We start from the raw sequence: 26283 nt of genomic DNA on the forward strand, positions 1-26283 counted from the left end.
AGACAGAGTCCCCGAAGCAGTGCAAGTTACAACAATTTGTTACTCAAAGTCTGAGCCTTAAGCATTTCAGACTGGAACTGAACAATGCCATGCAAAGAGAATGGGATTTGGATATTCCTCGGTTTTAGTCTCGGTCTGCACTTACCACTGTAAGGTGATGGGGATGAGATTTGATTCCTGAGCTTTGACTCCTCAGCTGCAAGGTGGTAAAATGCCCACATTAAAGGGCTGTTGTGTGGAGTACATGAACTAGTTGTATAAAGTGCCAAGCATGAGGCCTGACAGAAAGTAGTACCTGAATAAGCTGTGGTGGTGTGGAGCAGCAGCAGGGGGAATAAAGTCCAACAACTGGAGAAGGAGTCCTTCTCAAGTTCTCCAGGAACTAAAACTTCTGGACAAGTAAGTCCAAATCCAAATGACTCAGAGAATGCCAAGGTTTCTGGTGGGGAAATCCCACTCAGTGAATACAGGCAGAGGGCAGGATTGAGGCCAAAACAGCACCCACATCAATATCAGGGACCAGCTGGAATGGACTGGAATGGACTGGAATGGAAGCAAATCAAAATTGAAGTAAAAAAGGATCCTGGGAAAGTACTGAGAAAAAAAAAATCACTAAATGGGGAGTCTGCCTGGATCACAACCGTGACACTAGCTGATCAGATGACCTTGACAGGTCCCTTCATCTCCCTGTACTTCAGTTTCCCATTTGAGAAATGACAGCGTTATGTAGTTGATTTGGATAGTCCCTTCCAGAATTCAGCACTCTGTGAATCTCTTTTGTTACCCACTGTAACAACAATGAGGGTCTCCACTGGCCTTGTGCACACTTAACCTTGGCTATGCAGGGGACCCAAAGCATTTCCCCCAGACCTCAGCATCGAGGCAAGTTGGAGAGTGAAAAAAAAAAAAATCTATCCTCAGACTTGCCCTAGGAATTTTTGCCCAGAGTTACGAAAAAAGATAAATCCCAGTACCCTGAAATATTTTATATGCTTATTCCAAACATTATAATGCTTCGTGGAAGTCTGAGGTTTTCAAAGTCAAAACAAAACCTATTTTGAAAGAAAAAACTTACTCTTCAGGTTTATGTACTTCTTAAAAGTAAAATGGAGTCTGGAAATTTTTCCTCTGAGATTTCACCAACAGCCAAACACAAATATTACTTCTTTGACAAATAACAGTTCTGTATTATGACTACAAAAAAAAAATTCTTGTCATAAAAATCTAATCTTGGGGAAATATAACTCTGTCTGCATGAAATAGCAATAATGGAACCAATATCTATCATTTCTGTCATTTATGCATTTAATTGCTTTACCAACAGCTCTATGAAAGGGCATATGATAGACGTGAACTGGCATTTGGCTCTCCCTTTTCGGTTTAAGAAAATTAAAGTAACTATTGAATCTCATGCAAAAAAGGCAGTTATCTTTTGAGAGTTTTGCTTGTGAGTCCACCCAAAAAACTGAGAAATACGCTGTACTTGTCAGCTTTTGCAGGGCTCTGACTGAAACCAAGAGGGAGTATTTCAAAGCAAACAGCAATAATAGTTGGTGTCAGAAGTGAAAAGAAATAAATTCCTCATTTTTGAGGGTCCCAAAGTTACAGCCTGCAACCCAGATCTATCACCAGCGGCCCTGCCCTTTTCCAAGGCTGGCATTCACCTATGGTAAGATAATAAATTTGCATCATTTTACATTAAAAAAAGTCAATTGCTGGTTCTTCATTACATCTTTTCTTATAACACGGGTTTTCTAAGATGCTGTAGACACATAGTTCTTCCCAGATTCTCTGGGTATTCCAAAAAAAAAAAAAAAAAAAAGAAGATGAGAAGCCATCTACTAAAAATGGCTGGAAGTCGTCTGCATTACTACTATATTACTACAATAGTAATATCATCATGAGTAGAGAAAAGGTTGCCCAAACTATTTAATGCTTAATAAATAACCTTTGTAAAGATCATACTAGTACATAAATCGGGACCTTAGAAATGTTACACTCACCTCTCCACCAAAACTATTTCTTGGACATTTTGACTGGACAAAGTTTGAGGACAAGAGTGGCCCATCACCACCAAATTGATTTTTAACAAGTATGAATTATGCCTCAGCTAACTCCGTTATATTATCAAATGGTGGAAAAGTGTAGAAATGTGAAAAAAGCGTGGACATGTCTTTTTTCAAAGAGCCATACAAGTCATCAAGGCTTGTCAGCATGAGTAATTCTGATTCCCTGTCATGAGATATAAAATATGTCTGACATAGTAAAAAATTAATCGTTACACAAACATACAAACACAAATAGAAGTAAGAACTCTGGATCACAAGAGTAATGAATTGCAATATGATAACCTTAGGTATATACAAAACTATTATAAACAAAAGTAGTATAGAAAAGATAATCTCCAGACTTGCAAATCTCAAAGATAATAACATATTTTATATAGATCTGTATAATAAAAAAATAGCAATGAGACAATGGAAAATTTTCAAGCAGTTCATAAATAAAACATATTCAATTAGGTTAAATATTTTAATATTTTATTATAATAGTAATAGCTGACATTAGCTGAACATAAAATAAGAACTAGATGCCATATTCAATACCTTAAAATGTATTATCCCAAATAATCTTCATATAACCCTCAAAGCTAAGTACTATTTATACCCATTTTACAAAGGTTAACTTCCCACAGTTTTACACATTCTGGGCATCTTCACACCAAAGGTGTCTTATCCCTACCTCCTATAATGTTTGTTTCTGGACTTTCTTTACCTTCGACATTGATCTGTGCTGACTTTTCTAACAAGACTCAAAGAGGTGGCTGAATGGATAATGGAAAGATCATAAATGTTAAAGAAATCACAGACGTTAGAGACTAGATGTACAGTCCTTCTCAATAATATTTGTATTTTAACAGGGTCCCTTTATGATTTTATGTAACAAATGCAGAATACTCTGCTTATTGGAAGCTACTGAAAGATTTTTTGAGAACGTAAGTCTTCTGAATACTTTCCAAATGAATGAATGTATTGATCAGAACTCTAATCGCAAGTTGACAAAAATTAACTTTCAAACCTCACAATGTCCATGACCAGAGAAAACTGACTATAGAAGTTCTAATCAGGTGGTTAAAAGCTCCATTTGGCAGCTTAAGGCAGATGCCCACCACTGGATAACTAAACTGTGACCAAGGAAGACGATGAAGAAGTTGGCAGCCTCTATTCATCCTCTAAAGGACACTCTACATCATTTCTCATTCATGTGAATCTGGCTTAAGGTGACCGAATGTGACGGATGGCTGAGCAAAACTTCTTCAAAATTTACATGCATTCCACTTCAAATGTCTTCAAATCAGAAGTTATGATCCCAGTATAAGATGAAACTTTTTAAATTTTCAGGTATTTAAAATCACCACTTTGACAATGGAGATAGGGATGGCACACAGCTGTACAGACAGGACACAATTTTCAACTCTTAACATTCCCTATCCACGGAAACTTGGGTAAGCAGCAATCTCTCCAACTGGCCTGGCTATTTTGAGGCTCAAAAGAACTAAGACACTTAATAAGTATTACTTCTCCCCCTTCACAGAGCAAAACAAACAAAACCAATTAGATGTAAATTTGCACACACACACACAACTTCTCCAGCTGGTTTGGTGAAGTTAATGCAGCCCTTAAAGGATGGGCTTAATCCTCACTGTGGCTCAGATGCTGCTGAAGTGTGACTTAAAACCTGTGATGCATTTGACAAGGCCAACATTACTTGGGGCTATACAGAAGAAAGATTGCTTCTTTCCTATTGCACTTCTAATTCAGCCCCAAGTTTCTTTTCTCTCTTGATATGTTTCTTTATTACCTTCCAAATTCAGACTCTTACAGGGTCGTTGTTTTATTCATGAACATTAAAGCTAAGCCATTGTTATCCTAAAACACATTTGGGTAATCTCTAAGGGGAGTAAGAGGCAATGGTGTTGGGAGGGGACCAGTGAGCAATCGCCTACATCTTATTTTGTCTATTATCTGTTGTAGTGTCTTAAGCAGAAAATTCTCAAAACCCTTTTTTTGTGTGATGATTTCAGTAAAGGAAGCATGACAAAGCAGCTTGCTTTTAAAGACAGGAAAAAGAAGCTGTGGTTAATTCCCATTAGAAATCTCATTTCATGAGCAGAGTGGATTATCCTAATCAGAGATCAGTATTTGGTCCCAGGAGAGCCCCCAGCTGACCTCACTGAAGCTTCCTGAAGCTAAAGCCCTTTCATGCTGTCACCAAAATGCTGACCTGCAGGTGTCCTCTGAAGCTGTGCCCACAGTTCTCTGAAAACTAAACATGCAGTTCCAACACTATTGGGCTTTTTCTTCAGCTCTTCAGAAAATACTTGCAAAGGTGCTGCTGCAACACAAATTAACTTCTTTGCAATTTAAGTAACTGGTCAATAAAGTTTATTCTGAATGAACAGTGATTTGCCATCTAGTTTCCTCAATCTTCATAATACAGTTTTCCAGCCAGCTTTCTAATTCTCAGATCTGAGTAAAATTACTGTTCATCCAGAGCTCTCATTATGACATTTGCAGACTCTTTTTGTTCTTGGCTTTGTTCCTGGTTATTTCCTTGGGTGGCTGAACCAAAACTGAAAAAGACGAGCAAAAAAAAAATGTAGCAGGGAGAGCACTGGAAAATCTCTCAGCGGAGGCTGAAATTTACTTCTAGCCTCACCTCTTTCTAGCAATTTATGATCGAAGGGTCACTTCCCCATCTGTAAAATGGGCACAGTACTTGTCCTGTTTATTTTTTTTCTAACAGTAACCCTATTTCAGTTTTGTGGGATAACTGTATGGTTTAAACAAAAATGTCAGTCACCCTTGATAAAATGTGTTGCCTAAAAACAATCCAAAAAGAAAAATTATACACATACACACATGTAGCATAAGAAATTTAAATTTTTCTGTCATACTTTATACATTAGATTACGTGACCTGTATTTATCTTTTTTATTTAAAAAAAATCAGGATTTACTTCAAAAAAGTCATTGGTATATTTAAAAGAACTACAAGAACAAAGTTCCTGATTTACTAAAAGTCTATAAATAGCTATTAACATAAAGACTATTCCTACATTCTTTTAATAAAACTAATCCAATTAAAATGGGCAGAGGACATGAACAGACATTTCTCCAAAGAAGACATCCAGATGGCCAACAGACACATGAAAATGTGCTCAACATCACTCATCATCAGAGAAACACAAATCAAAACTACAATGAGAAATCACCTGACACCTGTCAGAATGTCTAAGATCAAAGACACAAGAAACAACAAGCATTGACAAGGATGTGAAGAAAAGAACCCTGGTGCACTGCTGGTGAAAACACAAACTGGTGTAGCCAATGTGGAAAACAGTATGGAGGTTCCTCAAAAAGTTAAAAATAGATCTATCCTATGATCAAGTAATTCCATTATTGGGTATTTACCCAAAGAAAATGAAACCATTAATTAAAAAAGATATATGTACCCCTACATTTACTGCATTACTTACAATAGCCAAGACATGGAAGCAACTCAAGTGTCCATCTATAGAAGAATGGATAAAGAAAATGTGATATAAAAGAATATTACTCAGCCATAAAAAAGAGTGAAATCCTGCCAAGTTCAACAACATGGATGGATCTAATGCTAAGTGAAATAACTCAAGAGAAACACAAATATAACATGATTTCATTCATATCTGCAATTTAAGAGGCAAAACAAAGAAAAAAAGAGACAAACAGGGGTGCCTGGGTGGCTCAGTCAGTTAAGTATCTGACTTCGGTTCAGGTCATGATGTCAAGGTTTGCCAGTTAGAGCCCCGCATTGGGTTCTGTGCTGACAGCTCAGAGCCTAGAGCCTCTCCCTCTCTCTCTACCTCTCTCCTACTCTCTCTCTCTCTCAAAAATAAACAAACATTTAAAAAAAATAGAGGGACAAACAAACAAAAAAACATATTCTTAAATTTACAGAACAAACTGATGGTCACCTGAGGAGAGGTGGGTGGGGGGATGGGTGAAATAGGTTAAGGGGATTAAGCACACATTTCTCCTAATGAGCACTGAGTAATGTACAGAATCGTTGAATCACTGTATTGCACACCTGAAACAAATGTAACATTGTATGTTAAATTACACTAGAATTAAAAATTTTTTAAAAATTAAAAAATTAAACCTATTTAAAATCATGGAAGAACATTTTCTTTGCTATTTTTTTTTACTTTTTAATATGCTTTTATAATTGGCACTTTTATAAGGCAATCAAAATGTGCATGGCATGTCTTTTTTATAGCATTTGGAGATGACTCTTGCATGAGAACCATCTCTAGATTTGATTTAATTTTTAATTGTTCAAAAGCAAAAATTATTTTAAAATGAAAGTCAAAGAGGTCATAACACAACATTACAAATATTCTAAAGGATATCATTACTTCATATGTCAAACAGTTTGCATAAGCATGTTAATTGCTTCAGAGGTACGTTTATTGGCTGATTCCATGAACAAAATAGTAGCAGTTTTTCAACAGTGCAACAGGGACTTATACAAAAGTTGTAATGATGAAATGATTTCAGAACTACATTGGATTGAAGGGATCGATGGGGCAGGAGACATTGGGAAGGGTAAAGTAAAGGAGAACAGGAGTCTTTTCTAGCTCTGCTACAAACTACCTGTGGACCACTGAAACATTTTCATGATTAATATAATCAAGTTGAATAATTATCTTAAAATGACTTTTTCAACCTAGACTGTTTGGCACGTTACTATGTTACCCCAGAGGGAATTTATCTGGACAACTTCCTAAATAACCCAGGGAAACCACTTGCAGTATCTCTAGGATCCGGTAAGTTATCCACCAGGTTAATTCAGCCACTGATTTAAATTATAGCACAGAAGAGTTTAATAGATCTAAACTGTAGTCAGCAAGCAGTCCTTCCACAGCCACAGAGTTAAGATGTTAGTTTGTAAGATCTTAGACCGAGATAAAATCCAAACATGAAGCAAACTGCCTCACTGACTTTCAAAGAATATTTCACAGTTGGACTTACAGAAACACCATTACTTACTCTTTTGGTCTAAGCACCAAGAATCCCTCTTATCTAGCTGTCTATGACATTTGACATCAAAAGGTGAAATAGTTGGCAGTGGTTGTTGTCTGGGGAGAGGAATCATAGGAAGTCTACTCTATCTCATTCACCTCTGTTGTTTTGTTTTTAAAATTATATTGTTTTTATAATCACAAAAAAGTCTACAGATACAACAAAAAATACTTCTAAGATGAAACAGTTGAATGGGTAATTACAACTTTTTGCCCATATTTTGTAAAAAACAAACAAACAAAAACATAAGATAATGAAACATAAACCTGGAGAGAACTGTCTAAAGATAATGTTACAAAAACTATTTGGAACAAAAACCCCTGGTCCAGACAGCAGTTCCTGCACTGCTTATTTGGTTTCCAAGACCAGGTGTGTGAGCACCATGAGACTTGAGGCTTTTTATAGAAGAAACCAATACATCTCTAGCATTTTTGTTAAATCACCATATTCTTGTTTTATAGTGTGGTAGATAACATGTGGCAGCTGTCCTGTGAGCCCTGTCCACTTTCCCTACAAAGATCAACAGACCACCGAGCCAATCCTTCAAGCCTACATTTTTAATTACAATATTGAAATAGGAAGGTTTGATTTTGAGAAGAACTCAAGTGAGAAGGTGCCTCCCTGAAACTCAGTAGCTTTGGTACTTGATGTTATAGGCTCTAAATTTCCACTGAATTAGGAAAAGCCTCCCATGTATTAATGAGTGAGTTTAGCACCACATTATGTCAAAATTTCTCTGCATATTAGACTTCAAAATGCAACATGAGCTAAAACAATCCTGAATAATTCAGATCATATCATGTATGTCAGACTACAAAAAGAAAGATATTTTATCTTGAACATGAAAGATTCTAGCATAAAATGTCATTATGTTGGGACTAGAACAAAACAAAAGCATTTTAGAACACACATTCTGTGCTTGAGTATCTATCTGAAAGAAATTCTTTAATAACATAAACTGATAGAGCATATCAACTAATGTCCTTCCTCACCACTCTAGTTGTCTCCAGGGAAGTAACACAGAATTGCTAGTCAAACAACTGTCCATGGACTGCCTGCCGTGTGCCAACATGGTGTGACACACAAAAGATGCAAGGCACAACTCCAGATCTCTAGTGCGTGAGTAAAGAATGCTACAACAGAAAACATTAGGGAACACAAGACAGGGCCAACATTGCGACACGGGCCACAAGAACTGTTGGAGAGCTACACCTACCTGTGCCATAGGCTGCAAGGGAACATAGGGAGCATTGAATTCTTGATCCCCACTTCCTTCTTCTAAATCAATCTTATACATCACTGCCAGAATTACCACCTCAAAGTGCAGCTCCTATCACATTACTCTTTCCCTCCAAAACTTGGGTCTTCCCCAATGACTCGTTTGGTTGAAAATCTCTACCCTGGTATTACATTGGTCTTCCAGCCATCTTACCAGCATCCTCCTGTTATCTCCTCACTCCAAAAGCTTCAGAGTCTAGGCAGGCCTGTTGCAAAACAACAGAGAGTATGAAGAGTAGGCGTGACTACCTAAGGACATTCAGATTATAATTGGTAAAGAAATATTGTACTGGTCAAACAAAGTCTGTAATCTGCAGTCAACCTGTGGGGCCTCCACACTGCAAAAGAGGACATAATGAGCCCTTTTCCCTGAGCACCATTTCTTTCCTTTTGGTTTTCCTTGGCCTTCAATGCTCATAAACCCACATCTTCACCTTCAGGGATGATCTTTCATCTGCTTCCTCTAAGAAGCCTCCCAAATCTTCTCAAACCTGATATGATCTGTCCTTTCAAGTTTCATACCTTTGGCATTTATATTACTTGTTCTTTTAAAAACAATAATGTATGCACCTAAACTATTTTCTTTACAAAGCAGAAAGTTCCTTGAGATTAGAGAATTTCTTACTCATCTCCAGGTACACTGCGTTAACCTTGTTAGGTGCTCAACACATTTACAATAATCTAAAATGAAAATGCAACCTGAGAAAATAGTTTTTAAAGTACTGCTCATGTTACTTACAATCTATATGACACAGAAAGGCATGTGCATGTGGAATGATTTTTTAAATTAGTCACATGGGAATTAAATAAATGGCAAGATAGTCTATGTGGAAATGCCAAGTAAATGGTATACCAGCAGGACATGGTGTCAGTTTCAGAGGAAAGTGAGACCACTGAGGACTGGGCTGGACATGAAAGGCTTTAGGAGGTGGGATGAGACGGGACCTGAGCTAGGTACTGAAGGCCACAGAGGGTCTAGATATATAGGATAGCAAAGGAGGTATTTCAGGAGAGGAAGTTCTGATATGTGACCTTGACAAATTCACCTATCCTCTCTCAGTGAAGGCTCTGATCTGCATGATGGAAATATCTAAGTGGATAATCTCTAAAGTCTAATTTCAACAATATGGATAAAGGCAAAGTGCATGGTGTATTTGGAGACAATATGTCATAGAGGTTGAGTGTGGGTACAGAAGTCAGACAGACCTGGGTTTGTCCTGGTACTGCCACTTCCTGCATATATGACCTTAGAAAAGTTTATAACTTATTTACACTTCAAGCGCTTCATCTATCAAATGAGAATGATACTAGTAATACATACTCTATTAGGTGGTTAGAGGATTAAATGGGATAATGCAACAAAGTACTTTGTACAATAGTTAGCCTTTTAAATGCATAGTAAAATCCAGCTATTATTTTTATTATAAGAAATATGCCTATTTGAGAATCTATAAGAACACTGAGTTAGACTTTTCCTAATTTCCCAGAACTTAAAGCTAAGGACCAACAGCCAAAAAAAGCACATTCTGAAAACCCTTGAAACGTTAGACACTCCTTTAAGGCTTTTTAGAGGTAACTAAGCTAGGTTATCTATCCTACAACCATTACCTCATGACAGTCTACACTAGCAGAGGAATGTGCAATGGTGGGGGTATGGGAGTGGAGGAAATTTCAAAAATATAAGTCATCTGCCAGGGCAAGAGTTTCATATTATTTTCCCCTCTCCTCTCCATAAAAGGGGGAGGGGTGCTTAATCCTCCCCCAAAGCCAAGTGATGTCATCTCCAAGAGATTTACTCAGTACACAAGGGTAACTGATCTTTCATTTCATGTTTGGAATATATCAGCATATAAGATGATTTGCCTTTCGAACCTCTTTGAGCTGAGGAAGAGGACAAGGGGGACATGGGGATAAGGAAGGGAGGTGGCTGTAGAGCAGCTAACAATCCCACAATTCGGTAAGGAAAACACAGAAGGCATTGACAATGAGTTGATAGTAGAGAAACAGGTACAACCCCGGAAAGAAGATTACAATGACCATCAAAGAAAAAGGGATTTCCTCCCCCCCCCCTTAACACACCTAAGGATCTAGAACCAGGGAAAGAAGATAAAGAGGAGGGCAAGAACATCCTAAAGATCTCCAGGACACAGATGAAGCCTATTAAATGGAAGGGAGGAGATAAAAGTAGAGTTTTATTTATTTTTAAGTTTTTTAATGTTTATGTTTTGAGAGAAAGACACAGAGAAAGAAAGATAGAGAGACAGAGAGTGTGTGTGTGTGTGAGGAAGAGGTGCACACAGCGAGAGAGACAAAGAATCCGAAGCAGGCTCCAGGCTCCAAGCTGTCAGCACAGAGCGCCACGTGGGGCTCGAACTCACAGATCACGAGATCATGACCTGAGCCAAAGTCGGACGCTCGACCAACTGAGCCACCCAGGTGCCCCATTAGGTGTCTGTGCTGACAGCTCGGAGCCTGGAGCCTTCTGATTCTGTGTCTCCCTCGCTCTCTGCCCCTTCCCCCACTCATGCTCTGTCTCTGAATCTGTCTCTCTCTCTCTCTCTGTTAAATATAAACAAACATTAAAAAAGTTTTTTTTAAAAAGTAGAATTTAAAAATTGCACTAGAGGGGAGTTTTTAAGAACTAGACTGACCAAAAAGCCATGGAACCTGATGGATTTGTCATTTAAAGAGCTTTAGCTTGCTGAAGAAAATGGAGAAAATGTGATTTCTCCCCAACAAGGTCAGTTATAGGTATAATCAACCTAGAAAAACAATAAGATGTTATACTGCACAGGTAAATTGAGCCCAGATTATGAGCATCTTGAATTATTAGCATTTGAAATTTATCCTGAAGGTCATGGAGAATAGCCAAGGTTTGGGACCAGGTCAGTACAGACCTTCATGAGGATTAATTGAGTTGTAGCGTGTACGGTAAATTAAAGATGCAGAGCCTACAGACATGGAGCCTGGAGAGGAAGTTGTTACAGTTAGTCTGATGACTCATAGTCACTGAGGCTTTTACACCCATGTGATGACCAATGAAATGGAATAGAAAGGACAGACAGCACTGGTGTTTGGCATGCAGAATTTAAAGATCTTGGCAACCATCCAAATCTGGAGATAACAATAAAGGATAGCCAACTTGATTTAAGGTTTTTGAACTTAGATCATGATTACCATTGTCCACTACCAACAGCCCCACCTCCCCGCATCTTGTATCGGAAAGAGAAAAAATAAGCTATGGATGGTAGTCATTTTAAGAGAAAATATGAAGAGATCAAGGTGGCTGGCCTAGAGTGATTTCTCCTTTCCAACTCATAAAATCTTCACTCCTAACCCCACAACTTCCTGTGAAAGATGCTGTGACCATCACTCCCTTGTTCTCCCTGCTCTGAGAATAAAGCGGGTGTAGTATGGCAGAACTTACCTAATGCTGAGGCAGAGATAAAGAAGATACATGGCTCGCTAGGGCATTTGACTGTGAGTCCAGAAACATGAACAATGAGCCAGATTTCCTGAAGCTTAGATCAGAGGACACTGTGACACATCACAATAGCTGCTCTCTGTGGGTTCCCTTGAAAATTTTTGGCTTCATCCACTTCACACATCCAGTATATGGACATTTCCAACACTACCAGCTGCAGAAACCAGCAGCAGAGGAATATTCCCCTCACATATTTTTGGCAGGTAAAGGGGTACACAATTACCCGTTGAAGAGTTAAAGCATAAGCACTCACCTTTGTAATAATCCTAACTTAGTAGGATGATGTTGGGGTAGGCCATTTTAAGTGCTTGCTATAATCAAGATGCTTGGTGAAGAAGAAACCACACAAAATCAATGTTTCCAATTCCAGAATTCATAATTTCAGACCTGAACCAAGGTCACAAGCACAGACCTAGGGAGCCTCATGGCCATCTGCTGCCACCTCCCAGTTTCATCCATTTATTCAGTCATTCCAAATATATTTATTAAATGCCTAGTTTATGCCAGGCCCTGTGATCTCAACTGGATATAGCAATAAACAAAAGAGATCTGCCCTCAAGGAGTTGATAGGCTTGTCAAGAATATATCAGAGACATAAAGGCAAATGTTATACCTGATTCAAATGACCAGAGCTGCTTCTTGGAGTTATCAGCCAGCACAGATTCAAAGAGTCAGAGAACGCTTTCCAAAATTCAGACATAAGCTGAACCTAAGGGAGGAGGAGGAGTCAGTGAGGGAGAGTCATGAATTAATACTCCAGGCACGTGCAAATGCTCCAAGGCAGGAATACACATGGCTGAACACAGCACGAGCAAAGGTCAATTAGTATTAGTGGGGAATAGAGAAAAGATGGTGTGGGGGTTGACAGAGGAAGTGGGGCAAAAATTAGGAGGTCAAAAAGACATTCCAGGAGCCATATCATAAACAAGGGCCTTTGTTAAAGAATTGACAAGGAATCCAAGCCATCAAATCTATTTGGGGAGGCAGGTAACTTTGGACGTTAAAAGAAAACGAATTAAAGAGAATATGATTGGCAGCTGGGAAACTACCGGGGGAGAACAGGGGTGGCTTATGGTAGCAGAACTGGAAGAAAGGAATAGATTCCAATACTAGCATCAAGAATGATTTGCAGGCCGTGGTCCTAACTATATGTGAGAAATGAGGGAAGGAATGGAGTCATCCTTGAGTAGATACATGGCATGATGGTTCAGAGCAGAGGCTCTAGGTCTCCCACTTATTAGCTGTGTGGCTTTGGCCAAACTTCTTAAGTCCCTTGATTCACTCATTTGTAAAATGGCAATAATGACAAGACTTGTGTTACAGAGTGGTTATGAAGATTAAATATGGTAATGCACATAATGTGCTCAACTATCACCTGGCACATATTAGATGCTTGTATTAGTATATAGACTCACTTGCTACTGAGCCATCTCACTGATGGCCACAGGTCCTTGATTTTGTTGCTCTGCCATCAGTGAGATCATTCATGCACATGGCCCATGAAATCTCCATTCCAGCTAGTGGGGGAAAAAAAAAGAAAAGAAAAAAAGGTTTAAAGGAACAGCATGCACAGCTAAAATTCAGGAGTTGTGTCACTATAGAAAAGAAGAGGATGAAATCAGGGGACAGTGAACAGCTAGCAACATTCAATGTATATCAACATTATATAAAGATAGAAAATAACTGTTTGAATGAGAAGAAAAACTGGAAAAAAGAATTTCTAGTGCATGAGACTTGGTGAACTTAAGACATAAAATATCTCCAATGTTTTACTGAAGGAGAAGGATTTAGACAAAACTGTGCTAGAGAAGGATAATGAGGAACTCAAAAGATTTGATCTCCATGTAATAAGGATATTGATAGAATTAGTTAATGTATTTGGAACAAAGATAAAGGAACCCTCAAATTTGATTAATGAACTGTTTTCCAGGAGAGGAAAAATATATCTGATATTCAGGTAAAAATGAATAAGCTCACAAGGGAGTCGTTATGGATTCCTCTTTTTATAAAGCAATGTTTGACAGCATGGAGAAAAATAATGATTTTCTTCTTATTATTAAATATCTTCACAAGAAAACAAAATCATGAATGATTATACCAGTGTGTGAACAATTGCTTTTAGGTACTTCATGACCTATGTGATATCTCACCTGAGACTCACAACCCAGAAACAAGTTGCGCTGGCTCCTTCATGATTGCAAAGGTTTGCCACCCCCATGTGGTGGTCCTCTGTGACTGCAGGAACCATTGGTCATCCACTGCACTAAAGATTTATACTTTTCAAACCCCAACTCTGACCCAAGATCTTTATCTCTGATCCAATATGGTGGACTAACAGTTACCTTTCTGTCCTTAGGATTATTCTTGCTATTAAATCTTGGTCTCAGTGAAGTCTCTATAGAAAACTTCACTTTTTATACATCCCTGAGTAATGGAATTGAATCTATTACTCAGAATCTATCTTATTTCCATCCCTCCAGACTATATGGGTCATTTTTAGCTCTTTATGGTTTGGCCAGAAGCAAAAATCAACCATCCTAACTGCCTGTGGTCTCAACAAGATAAGATATATGACTTTTTGTGGATAGGGCACTTTCCCAAGCAAGAATACCTTGTACATTAGGCAAAGAGAAGGACCCTACTGGGGCAGCCTGCGCAAGCTATAAGGTCTCCCTGAGAGTCCCTCTTCTGACCCCTCAGCACAGTTAAGAAGACATTGCCAGCATTTAGCCTCCAGATCCAGGAAAGATAGCACAGGGCTTAGATGAATCATTAATTCTTCATTAATTCTTTTGTGATTAAGAACTAGACTGCCAGTCCAAATGGCCTCTGGCTGCTTTTTTTGTTGAAGTCCAATCGTGTAATACAATTTTTCTGCCCATTGCTACCAAAGTGAGAGTGCATTGAAATGTCCTCCACCCTTCCCTGCCTACTGCAAATACAGTCAAGTGGTCAGTGGAGATTTCTGGGGATTAGAAATCAGCAAATTGGCCATTTTCTATTCATATGTAGATTAATGTGATAGAGGTTTGTAGTATAACCTTGAACAAGGAAAAGATTGCACCATAGCAAAGACTGTAATGGTTACTATTTTCAGGAAATAGGATTTAAGTCATGTTAATGGGCAGGAAGGAAATCAATCCTTACAGTGGCAAGGTGTATTTATTCTCAGACACTTAAAAAAAAAAAAATAACAACCACCAGGGCGCCTGGGTGGCTAAGTCGGTCAGGTGGCTGACTTCTCAGGTCATGATCTCATGGTTAGTGAGTTTGAGCCTCACGTCAGGCTCTGTGCTGACAGCCCAGAGCCTGGACCCTGCTTTGGATTCTGTGTCTCCCTCGCTCTCTGTCCACCCCCACCCCCACTCCCACCTCACTCGTGGTCTGTTTCTCTCTCTCTCTCTCTCCCTCAAAAATAAATACACGTTAAAAATTACAGAAAAAAAGAAAGAAAGAAAGAGAAAAACCACCACCATCCACAGGACCAAAGCTCTCCCCCCATTCCATCCCAACCCTCCCTCAACTACTCAGATCTTTCCCATCTGCAGTTTTTTTTCAGAAGAGAAAGCCATCAACTGTCAGTGGATGCCTTGAGGTTCTGGAATTATGAAAGAACTAGTTCTAGTTCTAGAACTAGTTCTAATGAAAGTGATTTTCATTAATCCATAGAGAAGTAGGGGCACTGAGACAGGAAGGAACATAAGAAGGGCTTAGGTAATGAGAGCAATTGCATCAAAATCAAGCACTGTTAATCTTTTATCCAATTAGTAAAAATTACATTTTATTGTAGTTTTAGTTTTCATTCCTATTATTACTAGAGATGAGCATATTTTCTCATGTTTATTGTTCATTTGCAGTCTTCTGTAACTGCCCATTCATATCCTTGGGTCTCCAGCCTGATGTTAAATAATAGTAATGAGTGGGCATCCTTGTCTTTTTCCTAAATTTATGGGAAATTCCTCTAGTGTTTCTTAATGAGTATGATTTCTGCTGTTAACTACTGATTTAAAAAAAAAAACTTTTAAAACTAAGCATATTTCCTTTGATTTACAAGTTACTAAAGATGTTCCTCAGAAATGGATGTTAAACTTCATCAGAGGACCTTTCTAGCATCTATCATGTACTTTCTCTCCTTAATTACTGATGTAGTGAATTACTTTAATAGATTTCTAAATGCTAAGCGATCTTTGTATTTCTGAAATATAGCACAGTGTTGTTTTAATGTGCTAGATTATATTAGATGGCTGTCATTAATATTTTTGTTTCTATGTTCATATATAGGAGAAGTCCACAAATTTCCTTTTTTTTGGTGCTCTCTTCCAACATTTTTAGAACTAAAACATACCATTTTCATAGTATGAATTATTAATTTGTATATATTTATCTATGTTTTGCAATAGCTTTAATATCTCAAATTTTTGTGCCTTACAAATTGAATTGGATTTGCTGTCCAAACATTTGGATCTGATACCTATGGGTCAGGGGTGAAGAGGGGAAAGAGCTCTTTGATTTATAGTTTCTAACTATTCTTTAGAGTTTCTTTAGTTATAGTTTCTAACTATTCTTGAGTACAAATTGCTAATTTTTTCAGGAAGGGTATTCATTTGAGCTATATTGTCAAATTTATCGATATAAATGTATGTAGTTAGTACTCATTTAAAATAGTTAAATTTCTTCAAAATCTAAGTAAATAATTTCCCATCATGGATGTTGTGTATCTGTGTTGTTTAGATGGCCTTTTTTAAAGAAATAGCTCTGGAAAGAAAAAGAAATCACTCTGAAGATAAATATTTTCTTTTCTGTTTCATTAATTTATGCTCTCATCTTCATTAATTCTGTTTTTTTTATTTCTTTAGTATTGCAACTTATCTGCCTTCTGAGGCAGAATGTATAGCACATACATTTTGAATTGTTTTGCTTTCCAAAAATATAGTTTTAATACATTTTATTTTTTACTCCTATTTATTTATAAAGATTAATTTATTGTTATAACTTTGATTTAATAACATCATAATTTCAGAGTACTGAATAGGAATAATTGAAAAGTTTTCATTACTACCCTTGCTACCACATAGTTTTTACTTGCCTCGTTAACCTGAGTTTTTAGAAGAGTTTTTTTTTTTTTAAATGCTTTATTTGCAATTATTTTACTATCTTCCTTTACTTTTTTTTTTTTTTAACATCTTTTAGTCATTGATTTCTTGTTCTATTGCTGTAGTTTCAGGATTTCCACCTTAGGGGATGTATTGACATTTTTTTCTTTTGGCCTAATATATAATCAATTTTGTGTGTGTGTGAATGTTTCATAGTCAACTTACTTTTAAGTGGAGACAATTGTTAGCAATTTTCTATATTTACAATTCAAAAGAAAAGAAACAGACACATAGAAATTTAATTTTAGAAACAGATTTTCAAAGCTATATCAAGAAAAATATAGCCTGAGACTCAAAATAGATTTTGATAGATTATTAAGTTACGGAGTTCAGCAGTCCCCAGATCTGAGCCTTCATCGTCCTTACTACCCAAGTCACTGTTGTGGACTGAATAGTGTACCCCAAAATTCATATGTTGAAGTCCCAGTCCTTAGTACTTCAGAATGTAGCCCTATTTGGAGAAAAGGTCTTTAAAGAGATGATTAAATTAAAATCGGTCTCTTAGAGCAGGGACCTAATCCAACAGGACTGGTGTCCTTACATGAAGAAACACCAGGAGTGTATGCACAGAGAAGAGGCCATGAGAGGACACATTAAGAAGATGGCCATCTGTAAGGCCAGGAGAGTGGCTTCAGGAGAAACTACCCCTGCAGAAGCCTTGATCTTGGACTTCCAGCCTGCAGAATTGGAAGAAAGCAGTTTCTGTTGTTTAAGTCACCCACTCTGTGATATTTTATTATGGTAGCCCTAGCAAACTAATACAATCATCCGTAGACCACAGCTCCCATACACCCTTTATAACTGAGACCAAGTGCATTTGTTACTATCAGCCAAACCTGCACCATTGCTTTTCTTAGGGTAAAGAAATACCTCTCAGTACTCATGTGTTCATCAACATTAAAAAAAAATGGTCCAAAATAGATCACTTTACTCATTATGCAACTTGCCTGTTCCCAATAGATATTAACACATTCCTTTACTTTGCTCATTCTTTTGTCTCTGCCTGAAGTTTATTAACCCCACAGCTGAACAAACAGGTCACTAGCTGGTCCAAGGCTATGAATTCAAGTCTCCTAACTCTTGGCTCCACATCCTTTCCACTCACAGAAATACTCATTTCAAAGACTTAAAGATTTGTCTAAAGAATTTACTATTCTCTCCAGCCCTACAAATAGAATTGCATGATAAGCAAACAACTATCCTTCAAGCTTTTGTGAAAATGAACATTTCTGAAGTGCTGAGGTCTGATACCTTTTCATATAAAAGGAATCAGGATTACTTTAAAATAACACAATCTATGAAAAGGGTACTTTTCAGGCATATCTGTACGTACAATTCTGAAAATGCTATTGGTTTATACAGGTCAATCCTCTTCTGGTGAAAAACAGAATTTCTTAGCTCTGAAATATTTAAAGATGTAGCCAAGGCAGAAAGAACATTGAAAGTTTAAAATTGAAATTCACTTGCTACAGGAACAGCTTGAGGCCTGTATTACCTTTAATATTCCTTTGACTAAAAGCCATTATATAATTACACACTGTCTTTGCACTATAAATCAATAGAACTCATACTAAGTAGCTTTCCTTTGAAGGGACTGAAATGAGAATAGGATTGAGAAAGAGTGAACAAGAGAAAAGGCATTTGTTGTTTTTTCCTGTTTAAAATAACTTTTATTATTTTTTTGTTTCTTCCACGTCCGTTCAAAATAATGCAAATAGGGAAAAAGGAATAAAATGCCCATCTATAATCTCACCAGCCCCAGTAAAAACCAGAATTGCTAATTCAATGGACATATATGCAATCAGTTTTATAGAGACATAAATATTATTTTTAATTGAAATTGTTTGAATTGTATTTTAAGTTGCATGTACCTAGACGAAGACCCTGAGACAAGGATTTGAGTGCTAGTCATTCACCTGAGTGATGACATCAGGAAACACAGGTAGGAAGGTAGAAAAGTGAGTCAGGGAAGACAAAGCAGCCAACAGAGGGTACATTACCTGGGAAGTCATCACTGTGGATTCTTGGATCTGATCCCAATGAGGAACTCTGGGAGTCAGTATGGAGCACTTCAGCAAAAGAGTGTGTGACCTGGGCTATTTGTACATGAACTCCATCAATTATTGGGCAAGTACGCATCCAGGAGCATTATTCTTTAGCATTCTGGCCTGCTAAGCACCTGGACAAAGAAAACTCAGGCAAACAGAAGTAGAATCCAGCAATTAGAAGTCGAGCAAGCATAGACTGAAATAGTGAGGGTGAAGGTACATGGCTGTGACACACACAGCATCTACCACAATTTCACATGTTGTTTGATAACCTGCTTCATTTATATATTATACATTGGATTTCTTATATGACATTAAATAGTCTGAGTAAGATGTTGTCATTCTTTTTGTCTGCACATTAGGCTACTGAGTAACTACATCAATCTCTGTTGACATTTGGGGTTTCCACATGTTTCATTTTAATATAATTATTGTGATAAACATTCTTGTATTATAATGTTTTATGCAACTATAGAAATATTATTACTATAAATAGCTACACTTGAAGTCACTGCTCCAGAAGATATGCAAAATTTTATGGCTTTTGGTTTGCATTGCAAAGTTGTTCTCTGGAAAGATTATATTAATTTACACATTAGCAATGTGTTGTATTTCTATTGTTTTCTGCCCAATATTGACCAAAAGGGACAGGGCTGCCCCAAAGGGCCATGGTGGTGATGGCAGGATGGGTATGCTGTCACCCTACTGGGTGTAGACGACAGAACATCCAACCAGAGGATTTTCTCCAGCCTTGAGATCTAATATAATTTGCCTTGTTAGGTCTTGGACTTGCTTGGGACCTGTTGCCCCTTTTCTCCTCCCCATTTCTACCACTTGGAATAGGAATACCATTGTGTTTTGAAAGCATATCACTTGTCTGGTTTCACAGGTTCACAGTTAGATTAGAATTTTGCCTTAGCATTAGTTGAATCTTGAATCTCACCCATATCTGCTTTAAAAGACACTCAGATAAGACTTTGGACTCTATTAGACTTTAGAGTTGATAATAGAATGAACTAAAAGTGTTGGAGCTGTTGGGATGGAATGAATGTATTTTTCATGTAAGAAGGACATGAATTTGAGGGGGAGGGTGCTATAGAATGAATTGTGTCCCCACATATTGAACCCCTGAGGGTGGGATCTTCAGCATGAGATTAGCACCCTTTGAAGAAGAGACTTCAGACTCTGTCTCTTCCGCTACCATGTGAGGACACAGCAAGAAGGTAGCTATCTGCATGCCAGCAAGAGAGCTGTCACCACCACCTGACCAGGTTGGCACTCTGATCTTGGACTTTCCAGCCTCCAGAACTTTTAGAAATCAGTTGTTTAGGCTACCCAGCCTATGGTATTTTGTTATGGCAACCTAAGCAGACTAATACATGTGGTTTAATTCCAGGTTTGAGATTTGCTGCCTCCTAACTACATACTGACAGGCACAGATATACCAGGGGAGAACAAAGTTGGAAGGACAAGATAGTTGAGCTGGTGGGATATGGGGAGTAAGTGTGGGTGAATCTTGACTGATACAAAGCAGGAATAACACAGACCAAGGCAGATATATTTCCCCCTTTTAACTCTCTTCCATGCACTGAGGTGGGATTACTCCTTACAATCTTCTGGGAAGTACTAAATATTAAGCAAACATGCCCACTGAGAAACCTACTGGCTCTGTTCCACTCACTCTGTTCCTTGCCTCAGTTCCTTTTTTCTCTTTATCTTACCACACACAAATGCTTGTACCTCTTTAGGCAGCAACACTTTGACTGCTCCTCAGGCCCTCCTTTCTAAAGGATCTGTGTTAACTAACACATCTCTTATAAAGACTTTACATTTTGATGGAAAAAAAAAAAAGTCCAACAAACTTCCAGAAAATAAAACTAATATGTCTAAAACTATTGAATAGGGTCATTTTATGTTTGAGATGGCTATTCAGATATTATTATCTTTTAGAAAGGAAGCAATAAAGTTTCCAATCATACCTCTGAATAAAACATGGGCTGAATAATAATATATTTAATTGGACTTATATTCAAAACTATATTCAATTAATGTGAATTAATGCCAGAGTATAAACTTGATGAGAAGTCTCAACTGTAGAGTTCCTGAGCATATTCATTTTGTTGTTTATCTTTGACACAAATTTATTTTAAAATAACTGAGCTGAATGTGCAAATAAGAGGAGATGGAGAAATACATATATTATATAATACAACAAGATTTAAAGTGATCTTTCTTTAAATAATGTAAAGTATCTCCATCTTACAGAGAGTGCTAAAATGTATTGGCAACATTAATTTTCACAAAGTTAAATCTGAAGCCCTACACTTTGGTTCAGAAATTCAAACAAAAACTGGATAAAAAGAATCTATTTTAGCACAAAGATTAAATCTAGGGATTTTTGTATTACAAAATTCATGTGAACATCTTTGAGGATCTAACCCAGTCTTATGCTGTATTAATTAATAGGAGTACTTTGTTCAGATGATCCAAAAGAAATAGTCAACCATGCTCTGTTTTGTAGAATTTTTTTCAGGAATGTGGTGACCAGCCAGAAGCTGCCATGAATAAAAACACTGTGAAAATTGGGGCTCCTGGGTGGCTCAGTCGGTTAAGCGTCTGACATCGGCTCGGGTCATGGGTTCGTGGGTTCAAGTCCACGTCAGGCTCTGGGCTGACAGCTCAGAGCCTGGAGCCTGCTTTGGATTCTGGGTCTCCCTCCTTTCCAGCCCTTCCCCCCCGCCTCTCTCTCTCTCTCCAAAATAAATAAACATTAAAAAAAACATCGTAGGGGCACCTGGGTGGCTCAGTCAGTAAAGTATCTGACTTCGGCTCAGGTCATGATCTCGCGGTCCGTGAGTTCGAGCCCCGCATCAGGTTCTGTGCTGATCGCTCAGAGCCTGGAGCCTGTTTCAGATTCTGTGTCTCCCTCTCTCTCTGACCCTCTCCCATTCATGCTCTGTTTCTCTCTGTCTAAAAAATAAATAAATGTTAAAAAAATTAAAAAAAAAAAACACTGTGAAAATAGTCAATATATTTAGGAAAATTCAGTCTAAAAGATTAAGGTCCAAAAAATATGTCATATGAAAAGTGAATAGATGAAAGGACTAATAATGTTTAAGCTAAAGAAGCAAAGACTCCTGAGGGAGTTGATAACTATCTTCAAATACTTGAAAGGTTATTATTAGAAAAAAGATACAGAGTTGCAGATTTTAGGTCATTCTAGGAGAGAAATTTCCATGATGATGCCCCACGATACAATGAGATAACTTATATGGCAATGAACTCTCCATAACTAGGAGTGTCCAAATGGAGGTTGGATGAGCATTTAATTCAGACATCATTATTCTGCATTATGGATGGCATAGTGGAACGTGATTGCTATGGCTCCCTTCACCTTGAGGTTACCTGCTTGAGGATCCTCAAAACACCCTTTTTTTATTTTGAAATTTTGAAAATTTCAGGTCCTACAATCTATAAAATATCATTTAAAACATATCATGATGTGAACTCACCTCAGTAAATTGTGTTTAAAAAAATAATTATAGGGGTACCTGGGTTAAGTGTCCAACTTCAGCTCAGGCCATGATCTCACGGTTTGTGGGTTGGAGCCCCACATTGGGCTCTGTGCTGATAGCTCAGAGCCTGGAACATGCCTCAGATTGTGTATCGCCTTCTCTCTCTGCTCCTCCCCTGCTTGCACTCTGTCTCTCTGTCTTTCTGAAAAATAAATAAACATTAAAAACAAATAATAATTATTAAAAAACCCACACATTTTCAAAGCTTAAGATAACTATATTATGCAACTGAACAAAATGTGCTCTTATTTTAAATGTCATTGGTGAAAAGGAATAATTAATATCCAGGAAGAGAAGACGGACTGTGCTGATATAACTAGCAGAACTGAAATTTGATTTAGGTTGGGGAAAATATATCTGAATTTTTATCAAAGCTGAGGCTATCACAGCTAGGGTGGGAATTCCAAGGGGCAGGAGGGTAGCACAGGGATTTTTCACCCTAAATCAGCAGAAAATGATAAAACCAAGGGAGTGTGCATAGCCCAAAATCTTTACAGAAAACCTAGGTCTCCAAAGCCAGGTGTGAAATTAGAAGGATTATGCAATGGGAAGACAACACAAACAGGGATCAGGAATGAGGTGTGGAGCCAAGAATCTGGACAGGAAGATAAAAAGAGTGTCTGGGTAATAGCTGAAAAATATGTTCCCTTGATATCCATTTAGATAAAGTTTTCTGAACATGAGGTTGGAATTCATGGCATAAACAATGAAAAATAAATATGAGAAAGAATTTGTTTTATAAATTGTTCTCAAAGACTTCTTCTGTATGAGATTATAACCATCTGTTTTTTGTTTTTTTTTTTCCTTTGGGGGGGAGGAGCTGTTTATATATCCTCTTTTATGAAATAATGATAATTGTAAATAATTTCATTTTGTTTTGTTTAACACAGTCATTGGCAATAGGAAATACTAACAAACCTATGCCAATTTCTTCATTTGTTTTCCTTTTAATTTCACTGGTCTGTGAAATTTACAAATCTGGAAACAATCAGCTCAGACCATTCATTCCTGCTTGCAATTTGATTTTGTGAGGCAAGTTAGGGTAATAAACTGTGTTTGATTTGAAAAAAAAAAAAGTTTGAAAACAATTCATTTTGGCAAATGCAATCAATAACTATACAAATTAATGCCTTCATACCACACAACCATACTAATGTTTAAATATTCAACATTTTAAAATAACTCAAAATATTATAAAGACTACCTAGAGTTATTTTTTATTTTATTTTGTTTTTCTCTGTTTATTAACTGTATTGGTGAATGCATGATAATTAGCGTTATTGCCCTGTAAGTAGTATGCGCTCGTTTACAAAGTACAAACAAAAGAAAAGAAAAATCAAAGTTAATAATTTTTGATATCGAATACAGCAGACTTCAAATATTAAACAAAATTACCAATGGATATTTCTAAATGCATATAAGAACTTCTTATAATATTTCAATCTCAAATAAAAAATATATATGGCATAAATTACAGCTTGAGTCATGAAACTATGATGGAACCCTGCTGGGTATTTATTCAAACCAATGTATCAATTCTTTTGAAGATTAAAATAAATCATGAATATGAACTTTATGCATATTTACACTTGTAGAATTTAAGAGGCAGTGCATCAGCCATTATGCCACAGACAAGCATTATTTTTCTGAGCCTGTTTCCAAATCTCATTATGAGGCAAAAAATGAGACAATGAATGACATACAACTCTGTTGTTTTTATCATTGAAGATTTTATCAGTCATGTCAAAATACTAAGATGAAATCAAGCATAATTTAATGTAATAATATTCTCAGGCAAATGATTCAAACCACATATCAAAATCTTATACTGTTTTATTTACATTGTTATCTTCAATTTTCACTGTGGAAACATGCTATAAAACAGAGTTCGGATTGACAGAATACTAGATAATATATTTCCTAGTCTCATTTCTATATAACCACCAATATTATAGATGTACACATCAAAAATGAAGAAATTAAACATGAAAATATGATATATAACTTTCATATAGAGCATAAAAACAGCATTTCTGCAAGAGCTGAGTTAGAAGCCCCAAAATAACGTGTGTCATTTTCTTATATTAACATGCTCCAAATTAAGAAAGCAGCATGTTAAGTGTAAATCTTAATTTATGAACTGCCTTTGGGAATGAAATAAATTCTGGGTGACTAAGTTGTTTTAAAAATAACTTTGCATACATTATTTTAAACAATTTGAGGAAAACCTTCATGCCACACACTTTCAGCCTGATAATATGTCACCCAAGGAAGCTGGTTTATCATGTAACAGTCACATTAAATCATTTCATTTTTCACATAATTTTCCTCCTAATACTATGCCAAAATCTGAGGAAGAAATGGAACTATTTCTCTGCACAGCTTTTCCCCAGCAGACTGCCATTGCCAGGAGCAGTAGGTTAATAATAGATGCTCAGTGACAGAGTACTATTGGTGTTTGGCAGCACAGGGCCTGAGGTTAACACAGGGTCACTTAGGGTCATTCTGCTCAATAAATCTACAATAATATTTTGCTAGATATCTCTTCCATGGCGTTTGAAAAGTTTAATGTCTTCTCTCAGATTTCTGAAAATTCCCAGGAGTTTACATTCCCAAATCCGATTCCAAGCTTCTACTCCTAATTTTAGCTCAGTTTCCATCTCTTGCAGGCTATTTCTATTCTGCCCAGTGCCAATGCAGATGTGGAAACCAACACTCTTCCTTAATTCTGCAAAATTTACAGAACTCATTTGCTTTTGTGTCTCTCTCCTCAAGATTTGAGGTATTGGAAGTGTGTACATCACAGAAACACAAATAACTTAACATTCAGTATTAGGGAGTCTTCTTTCTCAAATACCTCCTCCTTCCTTATCTTTGCCTCTTCCTTCCTTCTCCTCCTCATCACCACTTCCTGGATTTTAAAAACCTATACCCTGGGCTCCAGCCTCCCAGCATGCTATTTTATTTTCCATTCTAGCTTCCTTTTCCCCTCTTCTTTATTATTTCCTGTCTTTTTTGACCCTTAAGCAAGTAAAATAGAAATAGCTCATTTTTTTTTTTTAATTTTTTTTTCAACGTTTTTTATTTATTTTTGGGACAGAGAGAGACAGAGCATGAACGGGGGAAGGGCAGAGAGAGAGGGAGACACAGAATCGGAAACAGGCTCCAGGCTCCGAGCCATCAGCCCAGAGCCTGACGCGGGGCTCGAACTCAGCCCAGAGCCTGACGCGGGGCTGGAACTCACGGACCGCGAGATCGTGACCTGGCTGAAGTCGGACGCTCAACCGACTGCGCCACCCAGGCGCCCCGAAATAGCTCATTTTTTAATGCAGATTAGCTCAAATTCCTCTTAACACCGCCCATGACAGTAACTATAAAACCAACATCAAAGTAATTCATTTAGGATTCAAAGGTGTTTCTCAGTTTAAAGTCTCCCATCTCAAATTCAAAATTACTTGGACTAATAAAACCTTAAGTTGCTGTAATTCAAATATCCTCTGCCGCATGACCATGATGAGGAATACATTCTCTGAAAATGACTTCAGGCAAGCAGCTTCTATCAAATACACATATCTGAGGGAGCTGGAGGCATAGGCCAAATCACGGCATATAAGCAGAAATC

The 26283-nt window shown here is 37.3% G+C and overlaps 1 long non-coding RNA gene across 2 annotated transcripts in view; it reads right to left on the reverse strand.

Moving 5' to 3' along the window:
• LOC122221184 overlaps nt 1–22671 on the reverse strand; it is a 45074-nt gene extending 22403 nt beyond the window's left edge. The window contains exons 1-6 of one of the 2 annotated variants that reach the window (XR_006203124.1): nt 22638–22671; nt 19039–19231; nt 13301–13402; nt 12499–12594; nt 8556–8607; nt 296–543 (exon numbers count right to left, since the gene is read on the reverse strand). This is a non-coding gene — a long non-coding RNA (uncharacterized LOC122221184). Of the gene's footprint in view, nt 1–295; nt 544–8555; nt 8608–12498; nt 12595–13300; nt 13403–19038; nt 19456–22637 lie in introns of those variants that run through there. The other variant, XR_006203123.1, reaches the window with a different exon arrangement.
• Nucleotides 22672–26283: the final 3612 nt, after the last annotated feature.

The sequence above is a fragment of the Panthera leo genome, chromosome B3 (genome assembly GCF_018350215.1).
Source record: "Panthera leo isolate Ple1 chromosome B3, P.leo_Ple1_pat1.1, whole genome shotgun sequence".
NCBI lineage: Eukaryota > Metazoa > Chordata > Mammalia > Carnivora > Felidae > Panthera > Panthera leo.